Below are 23,346 nucleotides of genomic sequence, written 5' to 3'. Positions count from 1 at the left end.
AGGACTTAAAATGGATGTAAAAAGAATTTATTACTTACATAGGACATTCAAACTCAACAAAAAAAAATATATGTGTATAAATGAACGTAAAAATAATATTTTATTGTTTGTTAGCACTTAAACTGAAATAGCTCAGCAGAAATTACTTGATTTATTTTTTCCCCGTTTTTTTTCAATAGATGTCATATAGAACATATTGGGGAGAGAAAGGCTTCTTTTTTATGACTACAAACGGACCTTAAATAAATTATTTTATTTAACAGCAGCTTTCAGTTTAATTGAAAAAAATTATGTGACAAATCGTTTAAGAAGAACGTTTTCGGCTTAAAACAAATGTTGTTCAATTGTCAAGCGAGGGATATCTAAACCGATTTCAACGAAAATTTTTGTAAAAAGTTTCAAATTTTGTTTTTTCTTTGTAGCTTTAATTCAAAAATTAAAAAGAAATAATTAAAAAACTTGTTTTTGGATTTGTAAAAAAAGTTTCAAATTTTGTTTTTTGAAAATATAATTTTTGGAAAACGGGTTGATAAATTTTGTTGAATTTTTTTTTTTATATATGTGAAATAACTAAGTATTTCTTCAAAATAGCATATTAAATATTGTTTTGAAAAATGTTTGGAATTTTTTATTTAAAACAAAAATCTATTTTTTCAAAAAACGGTTCCAACAATTTTTGAAAAAGAAAATTACAAAAATTAAAGACATTTTCAGTTTCAATATTAAGGGGTTATATCTAGTTTTAATTTTGAAAAAAATCAAATATTTTTTTTTTTTGTATAGGTATATTGAATGTAGGTACATTATACATTTTTAAAAATACTGTCCAAAAGTTTCACATTGATACGGCAAATAGTTTTGGAGAAATTAGCATTTTTGTGAAGACGTGTTAGCTTAGTTCATATGGTTCCCAAAATTTTTAAACGTCTTTTTCTCGAAACGGTGTTTTCAAAGTCGGTAAGCAAAATATCACCGAAACGGCAGGAACGAAATTTTCACACATTCTTCCAAGATACTTTTGTCAGGTAATGAACGAAGGAATAAAGTTTCTGGCAGTAATTCGATTTTTTAAGAGACTTTAAAGTTTAAATTTTTTTGATAAAAAAAAACGATTTTTATCCGCCATTTTGTCAAAAATCAAAATTTTGACTATTTCTTCATTCGTTACCTGTATACAACTAATCTTATAATATAATAAATGATTTTGATCAGAGATATCTTCCTCACCGCAAGACGCTTATTTGAAGAAGTCCTCTAGGAGATTTACTATACAAATAACAGAACCGTAAATAGATCGCGAATTCCGAAAATATATTAAATAATTAAATTCGCTATAATGTATTTATTGTATATATATTTATTATTTAATAAAAAAGGTTCTTCACAAAAAAATTAAGAAAAGCCACGTTCATTCGCACTTACAACTAGATATAACCCCTTAAAAAGATTGAAAATGGTGTTTTTGTTCTTTAAAAACAATTTTTGATAGGTACTTTTTTTGCAAATCTTATAAAATTAGTAAATAAAATTAAAATTTTTATTTTTTTATTACTATAATAAACTTTGACCTTCTAAGCAATTTCTTTGATAAGAGCAAGTACGTGTCACCCAGTCGTGCATTTTATTTACATAGAATTTATAACTATTATTTTTCTATTAATGAATCAATATCGCCCTCAGATTATTCAAAATATCCAATTTAATGCAAATATTAAAAAAAAAAAAGTTCAATTAATCAAAAAATTCCTTGAAAATCTGCAGGTTTTTTTCTTTTCATTTTATATTTCACCAGAGTCTTTTTGTTAGAAAATAATATAATCCATCAGAGTATTATTCAGACTTATCAACTAAAACCTTTTTGGACTAAAAAATGACATCCTGTAAGTACCTAAGTGAGTTTCATTCCAAGAAGTAGTGACTCAAATCCAATACTAACGCGAAGGACAATGAGTATTTCGCAAGGATTTTACATGGAGCTCCAATTTCAACATATACCTACAAATGTACGGTGTACGACATACGGCTGCCTGTAGATTATGAATCATTTAAATAAATTTTTTAATGCATACTGCGGTGACATGAAATTGAGCTAGAGAAGAGCAAAAAAAATCTATTATATATCCTCTTATCTCTTTGATGGATTCACAACACAACAGACATAAATGTATCCAAGAATAGTAGTATTATTCTGATTCTGATATTTCGCTTTTTAATGCCTGAATGCATTCAATTCACTTTATTATATATATCGATCGATTTTACTTACACTTATATCGTAACTTTATTATTATGCTTTTGGTTGGGTTTTGGAGTTAATGCATCAATGGTTTATATAGTTTCTCATTGTTGACATTTTGTGTGTGTTAATATTAATTTCCAGGAAAATTATTTCCCTTGCATACCAACCATATGTACCAACTCTTGTGTGGAGAGAGTTTTCAATTATATCATCGATGTATATTTGTAATAATGTGCATATTTTGATAATTAGTGTATATCTGCGGGGGGTGAAGGCAATAATATTTGTAGCAAATGTGGGAAAAGGTAATTTCTTAACTAAATTAATCAGGCATTAAATTATAGGATGAATAATTAGTAAATTTAATTATTATCATAATTGAAAAAAACAACACAAAAAAAAAAAAATTGAAGGACGAATTTTGTTTAAGGATTTGTTTTTTTTTTTTTACTCCCCGGATTTGAAAATACTTAAAGGGAACATTCCACTTAAATTGAAGAATGTAGGGTTATTTTCTGTTTGAACAACGAACTCATTCTATTACTCTTTTTTGTTTAATAAAATCGACTATACAGAAAACTCTATACAAAGAATTTCTCTAATACAATATAATTCAGCAAATAACTTAAAAATCCGACCGCAAGTGAAATTTTGGTTTAAATTTATTGAGAAAGCTTAAAGAGACATTTCTTTTGATATCTCACTCGATGGATCAGGAGAGAAATTTAAAAAATGCATTTTTTTCTGGAAATGGAAAATAAGATTGGTAGTTTTGTAAATGGATAGGTATGATCAGGATCACTCACAATGAACTCATATCTTCGAACCAAAACTTTTTCCGAGATTTGAATCAAAAGATATCTGCTTCCGAAAATAAAAAAAAAACGTCATATTTTGATTTTAATAACTCAGCAACCAGGCGTAAAAAAAACTTTTTGTTTGCATTTCTTAATAGAACTCCTTGCTTTTGTTATTTTACTTGGTGGATTTGGAGACAATTTAAAAAAATGCGTTTTTTCGGCAAAATCTTAAAAAAATAGATTTGTATTTTTTTTACATAAATGGATAGGCCTTCTTATTGTGAGCTCATATCTGTAAACCAAATCTTGTTTCGAGACTTTGATCCGAAAATATCTGATTCTGAATGAAAGAAAACAAAAATTCCGAATTTAAGAAAAAGAAAAATATTTCGATTGCAAATATTTCAGCAACAAGACGTCCAAGAAACTTTTGGTTTTCAGTTATGAATAGAGCTCAAAGAGGCCTTTCTTTTGATGTATCATTAAGTGGATTTAGAGAACTTTTTTGAAAATTCATTATTTTTAGGCAAGGGGTTGTTAACCTTGATTTTTTCTCGAAAATCTTAAAAAAATAGATTTGTAATTTTTTTACATAAATGGAAAGGCCTTCTTATTGTGAGCTCATACCTGTAAACCAAATCTTGTTTCGAGACTTTGATCCGAAAATATCTACTTCCGAATGAAAGGAAAAAAAATCCGAATTTAAGAAAAAAAAATATATATTTCGATTGCAAATATTTCAGCAACAAGACGTCTAACAAAACTTTTGGTTTTCAGTTGTGAATAGAGCTCAAATAGGCCTTTCTTTTGATGTGTCATTAAATGGATTTAGAAAACTTTTTTGAAAATTATTTTTTTTAGGCAAGGGGTTAACCTTGATTTTTTCTCGAAAATCTTAAAAAAATAGATATGTATTTTTTTTTGCATAAATGGATAGGCCTATTCATTGTGAGCTCATACCTGTAAACCAAATCTTGTTTCGAGACTTTAATCCGAAAATATCTACTTCCGAATGAAAGGAAAAAAAAATCCGAATTTAAGAAAAAAAAATATATATTTCGATTGCAAATATTTCAACAACAAGCAACAAGAAGTCCAAGAAACTTTTGGTTTTCAGTTATGAATAGAGCTCAAAGAGGCCTTTCTTTTGATGTATCATTAAGTGGATTTAGAGAACTTTTTTGAAAATTCATTATTTTTAGGCAAGGGGTTAACCTTGATTTTTTCTCGAAAATCTTAAAAAAATAGATTTGTAATTTTTTTACATAAATGGATAGGCCTATTCATTGTGAGCTCATACCTGTAAACCAAATCTTGTTTCGAGACTTTAATCCGAAAATATCTACTTCCGAATGAAAGGAAAAAAAAAAATCCGAATTTAAGAAAAAAAAAAATATTTCGATTGCAAATATTTCAGCAACAAGAAGTTCAAGAAACTTTTGGTTTTCAGTTGTGAATAGAGCTCAAATAGGCCTTTCTTTTGATGTATCATTAAATGGATTTAGAGAACTTGTTTGAAAATTCATTATTTTTTGGCAAGGGGTTAAACTTGATTTTTTCGCGAAAATCTTAAAAAAAAATAGATTTGTAATTTTTTTTACATAACTCGAAAATCTAAAAAAATTAAATTGAAATTTTTGTAACTTAATAGATAGGCATGATAGCTATGAACTCATGTCTGCAAACCAAAGACTTTTGAGAAACTTGAGTCAAAAGATATCTGATTTTAAAAATGAAAAAAATATTATATTTGGATTTCAAAAAGTCAACACCGTACCTCAAAAGAATTTTTTGTTTTTACTTGTTAATGAGCTTGAAGAATATCTCACTCTATGATTTTCTTGCAAACATTTCGCTTTTCGCTTTTCTTCGATTTTGTTTAACATTATTTCCTTTTTTTTATACCATATTTTGTAATGAGAAACAAAAACGCAAAGTATTAGTATTTTTTTTAATAGGTATAGACAAAATTTTTATACAAATTCCGTATTTAAACTTTATTTTGTATTTTTTACCAAAACTTTTTATCTTAAATAATTTTTTATTTTGTTGCACTGATCTCAAAAAACTCCAAATGCACTTATAATACGTTTTTTCAATATTCAATCACATTTCCAGCAGAAACTTAGGAACTTACAAGAAATCTTATCAAATAAAATCAAAACCTTATCCTTGACCTAAACCTATTCTATTCATATAAAAAAAAAAAAATAAAATAAAAATTGCTGTTAAAATAGGATTTTCTCTCTAGAGTAACATTCTTCACAAAAAATACTCTCAACTGAAATGGATTTTTGCTTCGAACGAGTAAAAATAAAAATCAATTTCTTAAGTCACATTGTTTGTCCTTTAAACGGTTGAACATTTTTGCCGGTGCAAAACAAAAAAAAAAAAGCATGAAAATAGTTTGAAGAAAAGGATGTGCGCTGCTAACATTCAGTCAAGGCAGTCACAGTCTCTATATTACATCCATTTTGACTTGAGAGGGAGAGATTAATCCTTGAAATTGCTTTTTATTGATTTGGTGAGAATACAAAAAAATATATAGAAAAAAAAGTTAAGAATTTGCTCCTTTTCTCTTCACTCATAGTATTGCACTTTAAATCATCAGAAGATGATGGCAAGAGTTTAGAGAAGAAGGATATTAAAGTTATAGGTTGTGATTTATTGTTGTGCAAAAAATACAACTTTTTTGTACAATTTCTAACCAAACAAACAACTATTACTTTTTTGTCCTTCAACAACGAATGACGATCTACTGCGGATGTTTAACTAGCCCAGGAAAAAATGAAAAAAAAAAAAATCAAAGTTCAAGTATACAACCAACTCCTTCCACACAAAAATGCCTCGCCAAATTGGGTTTCCTTTTTCAGTAATATTTTCTCAGAAGGCTATTTTATGTGCCATAGTAGTATGTAGCTCTATATATTGGAAAAAGAAGGATGGCTTTTGGCAAATAAATCGCGGAAAATTAATTTCATCGAATTGGCTCGGTTATGGCCTTTTATGGTTGACAACAATGAAGAAAAGGATACTCAATAGCCTTGTCGCGCGTTCGTTGGTCATGGTTGACAAGGGTTCTCTTCATTCATACTACTTGTTATTTCCCCAATATCGAAATAATAAAAGGACGAAAGGATAGCAGAAACTCGTTGGACAAAAAAATAAAATGACAAAATCAATGCCTCAGCAAGAAACTTGAACTTATTTTGCCATTAATTTTGGTCGGTTTGCTGATGATGATGATGATGATAACGATAAGCAAAAGGGAGTGTGAAGACAGTTTCAGGGTTCATTGACAAGGATCTCAAGTGGTTAAAGGAGAAAATGAAAAAATGAAATACAGAAAATGAAATGTTTGTCTATATTTAAAATGGAATCAGATTTCATGAGGTTCATTTTTAAATTGCCTATAACTTTAAGTGGTCATTTAAGGATGATATAGTACTAGCTTTGATGGTTAAATTTGAACTTGAGAATGATTAAAGAGTACAAGTTGAAAGGATATTAAAAAAAAGGTTTTTTTTTTCAAATTTGCTTTTGGATTCAGACAATCAAAAAAAATGTTTTTATTGCGTTTCAGACAAAAACAAAGTTAATGTTAATTTGAAAATATTGCCAACTTTAATACAAAAATATAAAGTTGAAAAAAAAAATATTGATCTAGGAAAATTTTTCAAAATCTAATAAGGAAAAAAATATACAAATCAAAATCAAATTTGAAAATCAAAATCTAGACCCTCCTATTTTTGAATCTCATCAGCTTTTCACTTTATTTGGTTGGAAATCATGATAAAAAGTGTTTCAAATGTTTTCAAAATAATTGCCACCCCTTTGAAACTTGATACTTATATTCTAAAAAGTGGGAATAAACAAACATTCTGTCCCAATATTGTTCCCGAAATTTCAAAGGTCGAATACTGAAGCCCTCCACTTCTGACAAAATCAATTTGATATTTCGAAAGGTCATATTGTTTTGTTTTTTTAGTCATTGATATCTTTGTCTAGCAATTTTTAAAGCTTAAACGTATATGGTCACTGGGGCGTATGAGTAATATTTTATTCGATTAAAAAACTTTGTCCATTGCTGATCAAAAAATTAAAACTTTTGACCTTTCTTAAGTGCTTTGTGACTTTTAAATAATGAAAAATCATTATAATTGACAATAGACAGTTAATTATATGGGTAGGGACCTCGAAGCAGCTACCCTTAACTAAACATACAAAGAAATAATTTAATGACATTCTACGATTAGCAGAATTTTCAAGATTCAAATTATAATAAATCTCTGCCCAATCTGTGACAAAATTACAAAAAGTTGCTATTCCACATCAAAGCTTTAACAAATTGAATGAAAAAGGATACCTTTTTTTTTTCTTCCAAAAAACCTCATTAATAAAAATTTACGCTTGCTGAATTTCCAAAACTGCTGGACTTCCTTAAAACCACAAAAAAAATAATGATAAAAAAAACCTCTTTTTCATCACAACAAGGACATATACTAAAGTTGATTCATCGCATGGTGTAAGCTGTGTTAGGTAAAAATTATATAGAAAAAGGTCCTTTTTTTCTTTTAATAAAATAAAAGTAACACCATTTTCTTAATTAACCCTGCCGATGTTTCTATGTTGTGAAATGTAAACAAAACAGCTGTTTCATATTTAAAAGGACACTTAACTAATTATTTCAATTATTTTTCAAAAAAACTTATAGAAAAAAAGAAAAAAAAATAATAATAATAAACTCAACTCGTCATTACACAAAGATGTTGATACATTTTTTTTTATCCTCTCCTTGGCACGGCTGCTCTGTATTCCAATTAATTTCTTTCATCAAATTTACCTTTATTCTTCTTCTACTTCTTCTTTTTCGTTTTTTTTTCTTTCTTTTTTGAGATACCGAAATCCGGTATCATATTGGACCGATTGAAATCACAAAGGATTCTCAACAAACACAAAGGATCCTTCTTTTATTTTTTTTTGTTGTACTTCTTCTTTTCTTTTACCTTAAAACTAGGTCTCTCTAATATCACAATTGAAAGAAGTGAGAAATGAAAAAAAAAAAAGAAAAAGAAAAACCATTTGTGTCCCATCAATTTAGGAGGTTGATCCCTTTTTTTTTTGTGATTCTTTTCTTTTCTTTCAATTTTGAACACGGTAACACAAACAAAAGAAGAAAAAAAAAAGGATACAAAATTATGTTAGGCAAAGAATGATTCAATTGAAAGCTGAGGAGGATGAACAACAACACCAAAGAACAAAACAGAGAAGAAAAAAAAATTACAACAGTTCACAAAATACAATTAAAACCGGGCAAATCCCCATCATCAGATCAGAAGGAGAACCAGGAACCAAAAAAAAAAACAAGGAATTCAAATTGGAAACGAACTCAAACAGAAGTCCAGTGAGAAAGGCTTTTTTTAAACTTAAACAAAATCTAAGAGTGAGTGTGTCAGTTCTGAGAAAAAAAAGAATCAAATTTAGTAAATTGAAATTCGAAAAAAAAGGAAAAAACCGTAGCTAGCGAGAAGTATAATAATAAATTGGATCACATTGAGGTTGGTTTCTTTTCCTACTTTTTGTGAATTTTTTTTTTAAGGTGTTCTTTACGAGGCCAAAGAGAAATTAGGAAAACTGGTAAAATTAAAGTTTGCCAATTAGCAGATGTGCTATAAAGGACTTTTATGAGTGTGTGTGTGTGTGTGAAAGGTGTTCTTTGAAAAAAATTAAATTACATTAAAAGTATCCTTTTTTATTTCTATGAGAAAAAAAACTTAAAAAAAACCGAGTTTTTATGAAAAAAAAGAGGTGTTTTTTTTTTTTTTAACTTGGTTAAACAGGATTGAGGTGAGATTTATTCCTTTTTTCTAGCTGGAAATCTTTTTTCGTAACGAAGAATTTCACTTTAAAGGGGGGAGATGGTAGAGTAATATTACCTACTTTAGGAATTCAGTATCAGGCAAATTTAAGGAGAATAGAATTTCAAAAAGTATGCACATTGCAATATCATAATATTTTTTTTGGATATCCTTGAGGGTTTTTTTTTATACAAAAGAAATTTTGTTTAAGCTGGTTATCCCTGGAAAGGACAAAGAAATTGTACAAGGGAGAGGATTTTTGGTAGCTGGAAATAAAACTATTTTTTTGTTGTTTTGGAAAAGAAGAAAGAAAAGTTTGAATCTTTTTTTTTGTTCTTTTAAATTTTGAGCTGGGTTGATTTTATTCATATTTCAATTTTTCGCTTGCAAAATTAATTGTTCTTTAAATAAAGTAAAATTATACCTAACTTTCATGATAGTCAGAATACGGAGAGTTATTTTTTAAACGAGCTTGATTTTGTACCTGATTTTCTTATTTTTATTTTTATTGAAATTTAACAGTTTTTTGAAAATCACGGATTTTAAATTAGATTTTTTTTAATGGATGTTGAAATAAAATTCAGTAAACTGCTTTAAAATTATGAATTACTATGGAAAAATCTTGAATTCAAATTAAAAAAAAAATAAAATGTTAAAAATGACGAATTAATTTTTAATTTCAAACACAAATCTAAAAATCCTTGCCATAATAAACCAAAGACATAATAAAACATGACAGCAATTTGTGAACTACAAAAGAGACCTATTAAAATAAAATTTTATCCAACAACCTCAGAAAACCTCCATTCCAAAACTCACAGTGATTAGTTTTTTTTTTTCAAAAAAAAAAAAACAACTTTTATAAACCTAACCTCAATTCATGTTTTTAGTTAGGCTTTTGGGAAATATCAACAAAATTTGCATGAAAATACAAAACTTTTATCATTAAATGCTAACTCTCTTCACCCACACACATACAAACATACTCTTGTACAAATAAATTATTCAGCATCCTTTGTTTCTATACCTACTCAAACCTCTTTCTCTCTCTCTCTCTTTTTACTCGGATGTAGGAGAAGAAATAATGAAATTACAATTCGCTGAGCATGTGTTAATTAATGTCGAATACCGTTGGAAGTTGTGTCGTTTTTGAACGTTGTCGTCGCAGTCGTCGTCCTAAAATCGTCCTCGTCGACTAAGTGTGGATCAACAATAGAAATAAGTTCCACAAATATAATAATTAGAGTGCGCCCCCTATAGCACTACACTCTCGTCGTATGAGTACACCGGGGCGTATGAGTAACATTTATAATTACAAAAATTAAATACACACAGTTTTTGTTTCTGTCGTTGTCGTCGCATAGAGTCTTGTTTTCCTAGGTAATAGTAATGTTTTTTTGTTTTGTTAGAGGACTTAAAATTTAAATAAAAAACAGGAAAGGATAAACTGTGAACTGTTTCCTTTAGAAGGAAAGTTGCATATGTGTAGGACTTAAAAAGTCAGAAAATGTTTTTCAAACAAAAACAAAACAATGAAAACAGGAATCTGTCCAAGGGACATGAGGTAAATGTTATTTTTATTATTTTTTTATTAATTTAATTATGTATACCAAGTAAAAATTTAACTTGTTTTTTTAATATATTTGTTGCTGTAGGTACAAGTGTGTGAGTGTTACACAAAAAAAAAAGGTGCTTATTAGGGAGCAATTAAGAAAGTTTTTTTTTTTTGTGTCTCAAATTCTCTGGATTTTTGGTCTTGTAAGGATATGTGTTTCGAAAGTTTTAATGAGACACTTGTGTACATGAAAGAGTGTGTGGTGATGACTTATAAATATGCTTTTGTTATCGATATGATTATTATTATAAAGTTCGTATAAAACTTGACAGAACAGCTTGAATTAAAACGAATTTGAAATTAATAGCTACAACCTTGAACTCAACTTATAACAACTTTCTAAGGGAAAATTTTGTATAGAAGATACCATCTCTGCATTATTTTTAATTCATTCCGACTGCTATCTCAGTCAACCAAGTTCTAAGTTTATTAATTTTTTATTTTATAACGTATAAATATATGACAAGAATTGAATTATTGTAAGCCCATAGTAAAAACCTTAAAGGTTTTGTTTATTATAAGAATTAAGAATCTTTAAAGTCTAAAAAATTATCTTGAGTGAAAGGGTGTTTTTTTTTTAAACAAATGATGAAATTCGCAATTAGTAGCACAAAAACTGGAAAAAATGTTACATCAATGAAAATTGATAGAAATGTTTGGTTTAAACCATGAATCTAAGCAGTCTATACAAATGTTTTAGATGAAAGGGTGTTTTTTTTCGGGAACTAAGGAAAATCCACGATAGGTCCGATAAAATTAGTGGTATAAAAGGTGCCCTTACGAAATATATTAAAAATGTTGTCTTTCCCATGATAACTACGAACAAAATAAGTTTATACATTTTTTCATGTGAAAAGGTGTTTTTTTTTTAAGGTGTAGAGAAAATGTGGGTATATCGCAAAAAGTATGTAATAATTGTGGTCCCCTATTGAAATTCAGCAATCATGTTACTTTTGAGATTAGAAACAAGAACCTAAAGTGTCTCTGTCTATAAGAATATCATGGTTAAGAGGGTGTTTTTTTTTAAGTGAAAACAAAAATCATGGGCCACCCTTATGAAATTTGATAAAAACATTGATTTTTAAGTAGAAATCAAGAATAAAGAGTTTTCATTAAAAAAAAAAAATTATATGAAAGGGTGTTTTTTTCGTAGAGTCATTAAAATCTGTAATTGGTCCCAAAAAAGCCAATGATTCATTTTATTTTTAGTTTTGATGAAAAATTGAAAGTTCATGCATAAGTTCTTAGACGTTTTACACGAATTATTGGCTTTTTAGGATCAATTACAGATTTTACGGTCTCTTCCAAAAAACACCCTTTCACATAAATTTTTGTATAGACTTTTTTATCCTTGTTTCTTATCCCAAAAGCAATTTTTTTGCCACGTTTCATGGGTGTAACATTTTATTATTATATAATTTTCTCCATCAACATTTATATTTTTGGTCATATTGATTTACATAATTAGATTCCTAGAATCCTTCCAAAATTAGAAAGGATTTACACAAGTTTTTTTTTTTTTTTTTAATTTCATTTAATGTGTATAAATGCTTTAAAACCTTTTATTTAGAATTTAATTAATCCTGTTTGACAAACTATAAAATGGGAGCCACAATATTATCATATTAACAAAAAATCAACAAGGACAACAAAAAATAAGCTTCTCGATTAGATATGTTTACCTTTTTAAAGCTTTTATTTTTTTTTTCCAAAGGTTAACAGGAAATTATAACCCATCCCATGTCAATAACTCTGACATTTTTAAATTTATTTTCTGTTTCTATTTTAAACATCCTAATGTCAGCCTACCTTTTTATTTTTCCCTAACCTTAACAAATTAGCAAATAAATAGAATTACAATGACAATGCACACCTTAAGTATCATAAATGTTTTGACGTAATCACTTAATTTAAGGTCATAAATATGATGAACTTTATAAACATTTTTGTCTCTAGGTTGTGGATTTTATGTGGATGGAGGGATGGTTAAGAGAGGAATGGAGTGGAGGGAGATTAATAAAAAGGATAATTAGAATCATGTTTGTGTAACTCTAGATGGATGGTGTTATTCGGATGTTTTATTTTTTTTGGTATGATTTGGGTTAAAGTCATGTTAAGCTTTTTAATGACACTTATATCGTGTATGAAAAGCAATGAAATTTTATCTTCATTTCAAATGGTAAGAAGTTTAATAATTTTATGCCTTAGTTTGTACAAAATGATTTTTTTGTGCAACAGTAAAATTCTTGTAGAACTTGCTTATACAATTTTTAAACGAAAATGATTATGATATTGCTGGTACTCATTTGTATTATGGGATTTTATTTTATGTTAAATAAATCCAAGTTAAATCTAGACAAAAATTCAAATTATTTTAATTTAATTACTAAATTCTTTTTCGGAAATAAAAAATAAATAACAAAAATGCATATTTATTTCCATGATCCCCAAATGAATATGAAAATAAATTTTCCAAAAAAAAAAAAAGAGAACACAAATGAAGACAAACTCTAACTAACTCAATTTGTGAATTATTTTTAGATTTTTTTTTTTTTTATTTTGTAAAACATTTACATTTTTCAATAAATATCATTGAAATATTCGAATCATTTTTATCTCAGTTACAATTTTTCAGAAATAAAATAAAATTACAAAAATGTATTTTTACATTTCGCTATCCTGCAGAAATAACGTCAAATTAGAGAAGACGAAAAAAAAAAAAAAAATCGGCAAAAACATTAAAATCAATGATATTTATATTTATTCATGGTCCTTGGTATTGTTTTATAGATATTTATTTATTTTTTTATTTTTAGTTTTGATGTTCGATTATGTCAATGGATGAAACAGACAATCGATTCCAAAGAAACAAAATAAAAAAAATAGAAAAACACTGAAAATCCATACCAGAGTAAAATTTTTTTTTTTTTTTTTTTTTATTTCCAAAACTCATTTATTAATTCTGTTCCTTTTATTTTAAAAGCATTTTCATGTCAAATTATTTATTTATGTATAGAGATATTAGTTATCTAGCATAGATATTTCTGTATACTCTTCTATACAAACTATATTGCATACATGAATGTAAAATAAAAATATTTTATATGTCTGCATTCGATTTTATTCATGTGAATTTTGCATTCCAAAATAAATTTAAAAATTCAATTCTAAGAATTTTTATTTTTGTAATATTGTTTTAGAAAAGCTATGCTGTAGATATGTTGTATGTAGATGATGGGTTTCCTTGAAACTTAACAAGGACATTATTTTGCTTAATTGCTTTTGACAAATAAAGTCGTAAGCAGAAAACTTAAAATAAATATTTTTGTTTGCGAATTTTTGTTTGTTTTTAATCTTTTTAATAAGTGACTTGGACATGTGAGTAAAATATTTTGTAAAAAAATTCGTTTTAAAATTACACTGGTCGGCAAAAAACTAAAAAAAAGTCGGAATCAAGAACTTTATAAGATGGTTTTGATTGACTTTAGTGTGCTGAATTCAAAACTGTTTACAGATTTTTTCTATCACGTCTAGTTTTTGAGCTATACTCATCACTATTTTCGCTATAAAGCTTCAAAAACTAATTTTTAATTGAGTTTTTTTTATGTTTAGTCAAAAAAATATATATTTTCCGTAATATGTTGCTCTTTATAAGTCAGAAGACGCAAGATGGAATTTGATTCAAAAAACCATTCATTACTTTGAAAAAAATAATCAAGATTTTGAGATATCTATCATAAATTTCTTTTTTCAATATCTTTAGGACGTGTTGATATGGCGTTTTGAGATTGCCTTAGTAGTTTTACAAAAGAAAAATTAACGGTGATGTAATTCGATGTCAAATGTACCCAAAAACACGTGTTTTTGACCTATTAATATTCAATTATTTCAAAAAGGTGAAATGCCAGTGAAATTTTGACTTCAGATTCGGACTCAGCACACAAAATTCCTCTCAAAAAGTAGGGTTTGGTTCTTGCTATATATCCGTTGCCGAACAGTATTATTAGAACTGCAATGGAATAAAATCTGCAAATGAAATTAAATCCATTTAATGTCTTGGTACTGAAATTTCGAGGACATAATTGACTTTTATTTTATTTTTTTATTAACACCTTCAATGCAAATATTAAGTTATATAAGACATGTCACATATCAGAAGGAAGTCATCTTTAAGGTCTATTTAGAGGAGAAAGCTAATAATTTTGGCATGCCTGATTGCAAAAATTATTCAACTCAAAAAATGTTTTGCATTTAAATTTCGAAAAACCTATCGATTATTTTACATCAAAAAGAGGGTTCTTTTGAAATTCAATTTTAGTTAAAAGCAAAAGGACCTGTCTGCTTGCTTAAATATGTCTTTCGAAACATTTGATTATTTTTTCTTCAAAGGTAGATTCTGAAATCAATTCAAAAATACTTCTATCATGAAGCCAAAGTAGCGTGAAAATGATTTTTCCCAAAAAAAAAAAAAAAACATTAACAAAATTTTGTCCCTAAAATTTACATTTTTATTCAACTTTAAATAGCTTAAAATGGACTTCTCTAATATAACAACACCATCAGGCATTATTATGTTTGTTTTCGTTTATTTTATTTTTTTTTTTTCTCAAACCATTCAAATCAATTTTTCTTCTATTTCTTTTATCTCTATATTGCCAATTTTTTTGTTCAGACCTTTAATAACTTTATACTGTTTTGGTTATGATACTTACAAAAAAAATAAAAAAGATATAATAATAGAAACCCTTGTCTCTCTCGTCTGCAAATATACTTTTTTGTTTCGTTTAACAAAAAATTCTATTTTTTTTTTGGTCATTTTCCTATATTAACCACGTTTTGTTTTTTTTTTGCATCACATTCAATCTAAAGGACACAAAAATATACACCAACAACAAGACACTTATTTCTCATGACAACAAAACAGGAAAATAGAAAGAAAAGTGGTGGAAAAAAATAAACTTGAAAAAATAAAAAAAAAAAATTAAACTAACAGCTTTATTAAAAAGTATCCTTACAAATTCATTTTAATGTCCTTTATTACAGTTATCTTTCTACATTCATACAGGGTGTTAAATATTTTTTTCCAAATGTGAATCGAGTTGGAAGATTTGTTGTAGAAATGTTCAAACAAGATGAAGTAAAAGAAGCATATCAAACATGTTTGATCAAACTGAGATAAATATGTTTGTGTTTTTATACAAGTTCGAACATACACGTTGTTTTAAGTCTAAAAATAAAGATCTATTGTTCGATCATTAATGTTCGGTCAAACATGTTCAATCATACCTTTTGGTTGCATATTTTTGTATTTTATGTTTTATACCCACTGAAGTTGAACGCCTTAAAGCTTTTACCACAAAAAAAAGTTTTTTGTTAAAATATCAATATCAAACATGTTTGATCAAACATAGTCAAACATGTGTGTTGTATAATTTAAGCTCGAACATGTATCAAATTTTTGATGTCTATTATGGATTATAAAGTCTTTGGTCAAACATGTTTGATCATACCCTTTGGTTGCGCATTTTTTGTATTTTTTGTTCAATCCACATTAATTCTTGAAATGTTTTTGTTCAACCTTAAATGAGAACTATTTGAACCTCAGTTAAGGCTCTACAGAAGCATAAAAACACTTATTTACAAATTCCTAGTAGAAACTTTTATGTTTATCTTTAAAAAAAAAACACCCTGTCCCAGATGTAAAAGATATACGAAAAAAAAACACTCTACAAAAAAAGTAGGTTTAATGCTCTACTCTGCTCTAGAGAAGGGTCTCATTGAAACAACTGTTGTTTTGAGGTCAAGTCCAGCCACAAAATCCATTTGATGTTCTTTATTCCTCTTTTCTTCATCACCTACACCCTAAAGGCAAAAAGGTCTACGTGAAAGTATATCTTAATGTCCTTTCACATATATAAATAGAGATATGTACTCTCTCTTGTATACCTACATCAGGAATACAAAAATAAAAAAAAAGAAAAAAAACATCAAGCAATGTCCGATTTGATTTGGTCAAAAACAGTATAGAAAAATTGTTGTTTTGGATGTCAACGTGCACAAACTTAGTCGGAGAGGGCAGTTTTCCGTCAACATTATACACGTGTCTTGTGTTCTTATATTGTTCCTGGGTATTTTTTTTTTTTTTTTTGAAGCAAATTCTCTAATGTTGAAAAAATTTCATTTTCGTGACAAACCAAGCTCTCAGGGTTATAATGTAGAGAATTGGTTAGTCATGTTTTTTTATTCTGTTTTTTTTTTTTTTTTAATGAAATGTCCTTCTTCGGGTGGTGTTCTTATTTTTTATTCATCAAGAAACATTAAAATTGAAAAGGAAGTTCTTCCGGCTTTGGGCTATTTGTACATTCATACAGTGGAGGTTCCTGATGGAAGTTTTTTTTTGTATGTGAGGTACTTTTGCATGAATTTTAATATTATTTTTATTTTTTTTTTTTTGTATTTGAACAAAAAAAAAATTCTAATGATTTTGGAAAACAAAAGATTTAGAGTGAAAACAAAAAAATATTAAGTCCTCAACCGCTTATAGTTAAATATGTCTTGCATTTTGACATTTTAAGAGAGACCAAAACCACTACCACAATAACCATTGGTTGGCATAAAAAAATGAAAATTTTATGAGGATTTTTGTGTTTTATTTTTCTTTTACTTTTTCTTCTAAGGATTTAGTTGATTAACAAAAAAAAAAAAAAATGAATAAAGGTTGGGCTCTAAAAGCACTATAAAATACTCATACAAAACACAACAGCCAGCGCACACAAAAATAAAAATCAGAGAGAGAGAGAGAGAAGAGAAAAATGGAACTCTTTTGAGAATTGTGAATGTCCTTAAATATGCATGGACAAACTAATCGGCTTGATGGTGATTGCAAAAGGGTTTGCCTTTTTTTTTATGTTTTTATGTATATGTATATATTTCTTCTATACTCTGTGATCCCTTGAATTTGAAATGCGTTGAGTGAGGTCAGTTGGATATACATAGTTTGACTTCAGTTAGGGGTTTTAAGTTTGAAAAAAAAAAAAAAACAAAAAAGAAAATAAATAATACAAATAAAGCTTTCATTTTTATTATTAGAGCGGAAATAGAAGGAATTGAAATTATGCTCTTGGAATTGTATGAATTGACATTTTTTTATTTGTGTTTTTTAATATGAAAAAGCAGTTTTTTGATGACTGTTAGTTGGTCATGGGACTTGAATTATGATTATTTTACACACAAAAATGTTGAAAAAGAAATTCTCAAAGGGACATTCAAAGTTTTTGATTTTAGAATTAGAAACCTAGAATAAGAAGTCACTTAGGAATCTAACTTGACATATTTATCTCTTTGTTTGTCAAGGTTTTCATTTTAATCTACATGTTGGTTAGAACTGTTTCGCACAGAAATTGATATAAAAACTGTATTTAAGAATTTTTTCTTTAAGGACCAAAACTAACGAAAGTTGCCATATGAACAAAATAGAAAACTTTTTTTTTCTCAAAAATGGTTATAACAATTTTTATAAAAAAAATCAAAAAATATTATTTGTATCGTTATTAAAATTACCTGCCATATAACGGTTTTTTTGTTTTTATGAATTGTATTCAAACATTTTAAGGTAATCCTTATTTAAAAAATGTACAACATTTTCAAAAAAGACGTTTTTTGGATTTTTAAAAAAATATTTCAAAAATTATTTTTTTTTGAAAAGTCAAGTTCTTTGAAAACTGGATGATAAATTTTATTGGAATTTTATTTTTATAATAATTTTTTTTGAAAAATGTTAGAAAATTTGTATGTGCCTATAAAAATATTTTTTTTTAAACGGCTATAACGATTTTCAATTTTTTTTTTTTTGAAAATTGAATTTTATACAAGAAATCAAATGGCATATTTGCTTTTGTGTAAAAGATCTTTAAAAAAAGATTTTATTTTGTTTACATTATTTATGAAATTCCTTAAAAAAATCTTATCAAAAATTATGAAACAAACTCAAAAAAGTCATTTTAAGATTTAAAAAAATGATTCAATTTTTTTTTTTTTTTTTTTGAAAAATCAAATTTTTTCAAAAGTGATTTATTCAAAAAAAGCATAGGTACCATTTTTCGTCTAAAAAACGACTCTTTTACTACCTACACTAAAAGAGATGTTGAATAATATTAAAAAAAAAAAAAAAAACAAATTTTATTAATTTTTTTATATTTCAATAAAATTTCTTAATTAAATTAAATTATTTGTGCATAAATTTTTAAAAAGCTTTACTATTTTAGTTATTTGTATTTTATCTATTTGTATTGAAAAATATAATTTCGTTAATTTCTCTTCTTCTTTATTTTGTTATATGTAATTAATTGTTTTATTTTTTTTTTTATGTAAAATTGACTAATTTTGAGAGTGGCTTTTATTTATAACATTGAAAACAAGCAAATTTAATTGAAGATAAAAATAAATTCCGTGATTTATTTGATCTCAAGAAAAAAAATAGATTAATTAAAAAAATAACGAATATTTTAAAGATAACTACAAAATTTAAAGAACTTGAAAAAGCACATATTTATGTAAAAACATGTTTAACTATCAGTTCAAATGACATGAGTATAATTTGGCAATTTCCTATCAGCTACACTTCTTATTTTAAATTTAACTTTAAGAACATACACGTGTGACCCAGTTTTTTTGTTTGCCTCTGCATTATTTTCTCAGTATGTACACATAATTTGCTAGACCTTTACACTAGTAAATCTTTACCTCAAACTCACTCAATCGCCCCAACATTCTTTTTATAAAAAATCACAAAAATATATAAAAGCAATCCTGAAGAGATTTCAAGCTTAAAATATTACTGTTTCCCAATAAGTACCATGGGACCCATTAAAAATTTATTGACAATTTTTTTTTAAAAAAAGGTTCAAGAAAAGATTAAATTCAAACGAAAAACAACAACAACAAAAATGAAAAATGAAAAATGAATTTTCAGTAGAAAAAAAGTATACCCCACCTGAGTATATAGTTTACCTTTGTTGGGCTTTTCATTAAATTCTGTTCCCTTTTCAATCATCTTTGGCCTTTTTTAGGAACAAAAGAATCAGAAGCATCAAAAACACAATCTGTCAACAAAATGCTGGCAACAATAAACTCCTTTTGGCCCACGTACTTTTGTGCAACACAAAAAAAAAAAATTGTATTTTTTTGACGAGAAGAAACGAGAGAGAAGGAAATTCCCCAAAGGCAACCAGCATTTCACCTTTGTCATGATTTGTTTGTTTTTCTGTCCTTAAGTTTTGTGATGTTTTTTTTATTTTTTTTTTAATTCAACTCGCTCGTGTACATTGCACATAATCATTTCCATTCAACAATCTAACAAAAGAGACAAAAACTTCAAAAAAAAAAAATACACGATTCATTCTTCGAGAAAAACGGCAAATATAGAAGAAACACAACAACAACAAAAAAATAAACTATAAAACTTTCTATTTTTCTTATAACAAAATGTAATGCGAAACGAACATTTTAAAAATAAAAAAATAAATAAACTACGACAAGCAAAGCGCACCAAATGTGCTTAACGAGCGATGAATTAAATACGAAATAACAATCGTCCTTGCTATCGTCGTCTACATCGAGTTGAGTCCCTTAAAAAATCATAACAAAAAACGAAAAAAAATATGAAAAACAATTGCAAACAAAAATGAGGAAAAGTCCTTGGCTTAAAATGTATTAAAGCCACCTTAGCATAAGATGGCGAAACCAAAAGGACGAAGTCCTTTGTGTGTTTTAAATATTTTTTTTTCTTTATTTTGTGTTTGTTTGTTGTTTTCTTTCTCTCTCAGGGATCCTCTCATAAATGGAGGGCTTGCAGCAGATGAACAAAAAAAAAAAAAATTTTCAACTGCTTGGCTTAATTTAGAGGTTCGTGCGATGCATCTGCAACTAACATTTTTGTTTTATTTACGATTTATTATTTTTTTGGAGGTCTGAGGGTGGGTTTTTTGATTCTACTGGCATAAGATGGATAATGCATGAACGGACAATCGTTGTGCAACCCTAAGTGGGTACTTAGCATTAGCATGAAACATTGTTACCCTCTTTTACTTGGCCAAAAAAAGAAAAAAAAAAAAAACAATACAAAATGCACTAGTTTTTTGTCCTAAAGTGGCTTTATCTTAGAAGAGAGGAGTGGTTTTCCGCTGCTACATCATCAAGGAGGCGAATTATCGTTTGTCTTTCAAAGGACTTTTGTGGTGTTTGTGTTTTTCTTTTTGTTAACTTTTTTTTTTCAAGGATCTCTTTTTTTCTATGAAGAAATAAAGGCAGAAGGATTTTTATGTCATAACTTGTTAACATTCAGTAGAAGGATAAATCCTTGAGTGTGACTTGTGCGTGGACAAAAATGAGGTACTTTAAGGTTTTTTAATAACACCAAGTTCTTACAGTTTTTTTTTTTTTTTTTATGACACTGACTTTGCAACAGGCATAACAATGTAACATAACCTAACCAGGGTTATTATGTTTTGTTAGGTTCAAGGTTGCATTTTGTTAAAAAAATTTTGATAAAAGACATGACAAGGATATAAGTATGTATTTCGTTTAAAACTTTTTACCTAATAAAAACAAAAAATATTTTTTTAAGGACGATTCTTAGAAAAGTTAAATGCACGAATAGGTCGCTTGTACTTGTTTTTCCTGCACGGAGAGAAAATAATGCAGATATCTTTACTTCAACTAATTTCTGGTATATTTAACTATATTTCTGGTACATTTAACCATCTGTAGGCACACCTCTTTTTTGCGAATTTGGTTTATACTTTTTCATGTCGCTAGAACTTTTTTCGGTCTCACTATTTTATAGAGAATTCGAATACTGTATTCACAATTCAAAAAAATGTATTTTCACCCTTATAAAGACACTTTTTGTGACCACTTTAAATTTTTGTCCTGCCAAATTCGCACCCGTATGCCGACAGAGGGTTAAATATATTTCTGGTATATTCAACTTATTTCTGGTATATTTAACTATATCTCTGGTATATTTAAATATATTTCTGGTATATTCAACTAATTTCTGGTATAATTAACTACATTTCTGGTATATTTAATTAATTTCTGGTTAATTTAACTATATTATGATACTAGATGAAAAATTATCGCTGCTACTATTTATTTTTGGTGTTTGGCTGGAACACATTAAGATGGACGTAATATTCAAAATGCAAAAGCTAAAGAAGTCTTAAGGACGCAGTCAACTTTTAGTTTCCATAATTTAATTAACAAGATTTTTTTTCTACCCCTTTTTACGATCATATTCACTCAAAAATTTACAAAATCAAGAACCATCTCATTATAATTTGAGTTTTCATTTCACAAGCATATTATACGCCATCAATTTTGACCTAAATTTGTAACAAATACCCTGTGTTAAATATGCGTGTGATAGCCATGCTACCCTACCGACATATATATCAATGCTCCTTGCTACTTATGCAGCGGATTAGTAGCTTTTTTTTTGTAATATTTTTTTTTTATGAGGGTGGTACAACTGAAGCTTTAGCGACACGCCTAGGCAATTATTCGGTTATAATGTATTTTTAATGAGAACGGGAACCATGTTCTGTGTGCATATTGCCACAATATTAATGTATGCAAGAGAGCAGCACGAAATGTTTTATTTGATACCCAACACACACACACTCACACAATTCCACAAAAACTCTACTAAAGTTTTTGAAGGCTCCACGGTTGCACCGCATCTCCCCCATTATCCCCTATACAATATAGCACCTTCATAGAGCTGATAATGATGATGATGGCGGTAAAGTGGTTGCGGTCTCGTTTCTGGTTTGAGGGGGTTTTTGGGGATTTGTGCAGTGGCGGCAGCCAGCAATCGGTTATTTAAAACAAAATAAACAAGATGTGCAACGAGATATTGTTTTGTTGCAATTGCATATACAAGAGCACACACAACACAAAACTTCGGGTTGCACGCTATAAATCACATAGGAGCAATAAATTTTCTCAGAATAAAACAAAAAAAAAAAAAAAAACAACGAAAATATCAGCAATCAGAGTGGGAGAGATGCGTGTGTATGGTGCTTTTTTAGTACGAAAAACAGATGATGTGTGATATAATCCTTACGAGTACTGCAAATAAATCGGGGATTATGCTGGATGAAAGTTGTTGTTTGCCACACACACGAGTATTAATTGTTCATTGTAATTTATTGGGGAATCGAGATTTAAAAAAAATTAAGAAATGACAATAAAAATGGAGGCAAAAAGACACTAAAGATAAGGATTTAATGAGTATAATAAGAATTATAGCAATTTTGAACTAAAAGAAGAATTTTTGTCCAAGGATCTAAAAGTTTTGAAATATCTAAAACTTCAAAAACCAACTTGCACACGGGCAGTCATAAAAATTTGTCGATAGATTCATTCATAAAATCAGATATGTTCGTAGCCTATAACCAGCGTTCAGGAAAGACTCTTCCAACGATACCTCATTTGTCAATTTATGATAAGTATTTTAAAAGTTGTGATGGAACATATCATAAGAAATATGGAAATTATGTTCAAAAAAGGAAAATTCGTAAATATTGGACGAATAAAAAAAGGTAAGGAAGGACACAGGGAAAAAGTTTGTGTTAATGACAAATCTTCAGCTTAAATTTTTAATTTTAAATTTTATGTCAAGAGTTTGAAGTTTTTTAGTGACTGCTTAAGGGGTTATATCTAGTTGTAAGTGCGAAAAAACGTTCTTTTTTGCGGATTTTTTGTGAAGAGGCATTTCATTATACAAACATAAAGAATACATGTACATATAGCAAATTTAATGTATAAAAA

The 23,346-nt window shown here is 27.7% G+C and overlaps 2 protein-coding genes across 2 annotated transcripts in view; both read right to left on the bottom strand.

Moving 5' to 3' along the window:
* The window catches only part of LOC129913734 (transcription elongation factor S-II), a 409,451-nt gene that overhangs the window by 271,967 nt on the left and 114,138 nt on the right, over window positions 1-23,346 (bottom strand). The window lies entirely within an intron of this gene.
* LOC129913718 (chaoptin) overlaps window positions 1-23,346 on the bottom strand; it is a 150,179-nt gene that overhangs the window by 32,330 nt on the left and 94,503 nt on the right. The window lies entirely within an intron of this gene.

Source organism: Episyrphus balteatus, chromosome 3, assembly GCF_945859705.1.
Source record: "Episyrphus balteatus chromosome 3, idEpiBalt1.1, whole genome shotgun sequence".
Taxonomy (NCBI): domain Eukaryota; kingdom Metazoa; phylum Arthropoda; class Insecta; order Diptera; family Syrphidae; genus Episyrphus; species Episyrphus balteatus.
This window is presented reverse-complemented; position numbering and strand designations above follow the sequence as displayed.